Below are 3,863 nucleotides of genomic sequence, written 5' to 3'. Positions count from 1 at the left end.
ACCTAAATTAGGATTGCCCACATGTTCTTAGTGCTCAGATGTCCCACCATTTCCTGTATTTGAGTTGGGAACTGGTGTGGCTAACCTAAGTTTTCAGAAAAAAATCAAAAAATTACAAAACTTGTACCATTATCGTCGTTGTCAGGTGAAAACCTTGTATGTCCAAAACCGTTCATTTTGAATTTATGATTTCAAAAATGATTTAAACTAGTGAAAACAGCTGATCTACAAGCACACAACAACGCCTTGCACTGCGAGGCGTTGTTGTTGTGTGCTTGTAGATCTGCTGTTTTCACTACTTTTGTGCGACAGCCTTGTATGACGAAGCAGGGCTTTACTTTGTGAAAATCTGACAAATTTGAAACTTGGAGATACAAGGTTTCTGCCCAACAAACAGATGGTCAAAACGGGTCCTACAAAGATCTCCATATATGGGCATGAAATGGACGTGGACAGACAGATAACTCCATATATGGGCATAAATGGACACACGCAAACAGATGGTCAAAACGGGTCCTATGACAACAGGTATAATGGGGTTTGCATTGAAGGGCGGGGCATTCATTCCATATTTACATTGTTGGCCAGGTCGCCGACTAGACGCTTCTAGTTACTGTTAATTAAACCTCATTATTAAAGTTACAGGATTCTAATTAAAAAGTATCAGATGGACATGCTTGTAGATCTACTCTACCCTTGATGTTGTTTGTGTGAAGCTGAAGTTATGATAAAGTTGGTGTTGATTTGTTAAAAGAATCACACCAGGAGATGTGAGCTGTGTGCCTGAAAGCAGCCGTGTTAGACTGCACTGTGTACAGTATGTGTGTGTGTGTGTGTGTGTGTGTGTGTGTGTGTGTGTGTGTGTGTGTGTGTGTGTTAGAATGTTATACTGTGTATGAGTGTTATAAGGTTATACTGTATGTGTGTGTGTATTGTGTGTTAGAATGTGATACTGTGTATGAGTGTGTATTGTGTGTGTATGTGTTAGAATGTGATACTGTGTGTGTATGTGTTATAAGGTTATACTGTGTATGAGTGTGTATGTGTTAGAATGTGATACTGTGTGTGTGTGTGTGTGTGTGTGTGTGTGTGTGTGTGTGTGTGTGTGTGTGTGTGTGTGTGTGTGTGTGTGTGTGTGTGTGTGTGTGTGTGTGTGTTATAAGGTTATACTGTGGGCTGTTGATCAATCAGACATATTGATTGATTGATCAGTGATGGAGAGCTGAGTGCTTCAACGTGACTGCTTTCCTTTATGGCTCATGTTCTGTTATGACCTGTCTGTCTGTCTGTCTATCTGTCTGTCTGTCTGTCTGCCTGCCTGCCTGCCTGCCTGCCTGCCTGTCTGTCTGTCTGCCTGCCTGCCTGCCTGCCTGCCTGCCTGTCTGCCTGTCTGCCTGCCTGCCTGCCTGTCTGTCTGTCTGCCTGTCTGCCTGCCTACCTGCCTGTCTGTCTGTCTGTCTGTCTGTCTGTCTGCCTGCCTGCCCGCCTGCCCGTCTGTCCGCCTGTCCGTCTGCCTGCCTGTCTGTCTGTCTGTCTGTCTGTCTGTCTGTCTGTCTGTCTGTCTGTCTGTCTGTCTGTCTGTCTGTCTGTCTGCCTGCCTGCCTGTCTACCTGCCTGTCTGTCTGTCTGTCTGTCTGCCTGTCTGTCTGTCTGTCTGCCTGTCTGTCTGCCTGTCTGCCTGCCTGCCTGCCTGCCTGCCTGCCTGCCTGCATGCCTGCCTGCCTGTCTGTCTTTTCCATTCCATATAGCTACACCGGTCTATGGATAAATGTGTGTAATCTCTGGGTTCATGTCAAGGTGCAGGTTTGTCAATATACAATGTCCATGTATTTGGCAGATAATCAATGTGTTTACTTATTTATATCCATAATAATACATGTTTCTCTTTAAAACCTGCACTATCCACACCTTTCACACAGATTTAATTTCTTTGCCAAATAGTTACTATATCGATTTTAAATCATGGAATGGAATCGTATCGTATTGCCATGAATGAACCAATATCGTCCATGTATCGTATCGTCAACGATGTATCGTGATATGTATCGAATCGCTATTAAAATGTATGGTTACACTGCTAGTAGCTACGGCTAACCAGGGGCGAGGTGAGGTGGGTTTGTTATGTTGTGTTGTGAATAAGAGGTTTGTTATGTTGTGTTCTGAATAAGAGGTTTGTTATGTTGTGTTCTGAATAAGAGGTTTGTTATGTTGTGTTGTGTTGTGAATAAGAAGGTTTGTTATGTTGTGTTGTGAATAAGAAGGTTTGTTATGTTGTGTTGTGTTGTGAATAAGAAGGTTTGTTATGTTGTGTTGTGAATAAGAAGGTTTGTTATGTTGTGTTGTGAATAAGAGGTTTGTTATGTTGTGTTGTGAATAAGAGGTTTGTTATGTTGTGTTGTGAATAAGTGTTTGTTATGTTGTGTTGTGAATAAGTGTTTGTTATGTTGTGTTGTGTTCTGAATAAGAAGGTTTGTTATGTTATTTTGTGTTGTGAATAAGAAGGTTTGTTATGTTGTGTTGTGAATAAGAAGGTTTGTTATGTTGTGTTGTGAATAAGAGGGTTTGTTATGTTATGTTGTGTTGTGAATAAGAAGGTTTGTTATTGCGACCGTAGGTCGCATTTAGTTTAGTTTAGTTTAGTCATATTTATTTCGAATGTCATATAAAATAAAAAGTACAATTTTGCACTTCCAAACACAAGACAAAAAATAAAGAATATAAAATGAAAACATAGCAAGTAATAAAAACACAAAACAAATCAAAATAATAACATATCCGAAAAGGAGTGAGAAGAAGTAAAACTTATAAACTCCCACCCCCTTTTGTACCTGACTTAGTTCAAAATAACTTAAAATTTCACAATTATATATACCAATATATATATATATCAATACATGTGCATGAACATGCACATGTATATCCACATACATATACAAACATACCTACATACTTAAACCCAAATACTACATGCACGCATACATGCACGCACGCATACATACATACATACATACATACATACATACATACATACATACATCTACCGCAAAAACCAGACCTTCTAATACTTTCTTTTCTATATAGTATAACATGATATAATTAATTATATAATAATAATAATATCCCATAATACAGTAAGTAATCCTGCTACCCAATGTAGACTCACTCAAATAACTCAAATAACCAATCACTTATCCATTCCCAACCTCCCTGAACAACATACATTTATACAACCCTTTAAACCGCTTGATGCTTGGACATTGCTTTAGTTCCTCACTCAGACTATTCCATAGTGTTACTCCGGCCCTTGATACACAAAAACTCATCATGGTAGTCTTTCTGACTAATGTTTTAAAATTAAATTCTCCCCTCAAATTGTATCCCCCCTCCCGATCCCTAAACAACTGCTGAATATTTATCGGTAAAAGATGGTTTTTAGCCTTGTACATTATTATTGCAGTTTGGTATGATACTATGTCGGTGAACTTTAATAAATTTCACTGTAAAAATAGAGGATTAGTGTGTTCCAAATAGCCAACCTTGTGAATGGTCCTTATTGCTCTCTTTTGAAGAATAATTAATGGTTGTAATGATTTTTTATAGTTATTACCCCAAACTTCAGCACAATAATGTAAATATGGCAAGATTAAAGAACAGTAGAGAGTGTGGAGTGACTTCTGATCCAGAACCTGCTTTGCTTTATTTATGACTGCTATACTTCTAGATACTTTAAACTTCACATGTATAATATGCGGTTATACTACCAAAACCTCCACCGGCTGTCTGTGAGTGAGTGAGTGAGTCAGTCAGTCAGTCACACTTTTGCCCTGCTCATATCTCCACAACCGTTGCCCCCATCCATGCCA

This window comes from Nannobrachium achirus, assembly GCF_963921795.1.
Source record: "Nannobrachium achirus genome assembly, chromosome: 13".
NCBI classification, from domain to species: Eukaryota; Metazoa; Chordata; class Actinopteri; order Myctophiformes; family Myctophidae; genus Nannobrachium; species Nannobrachium achirus.
The sequence above is the reverse complement of the archived record's forward strand: the minus strand, read 5'-3'. Positions refer to the sequence as shown.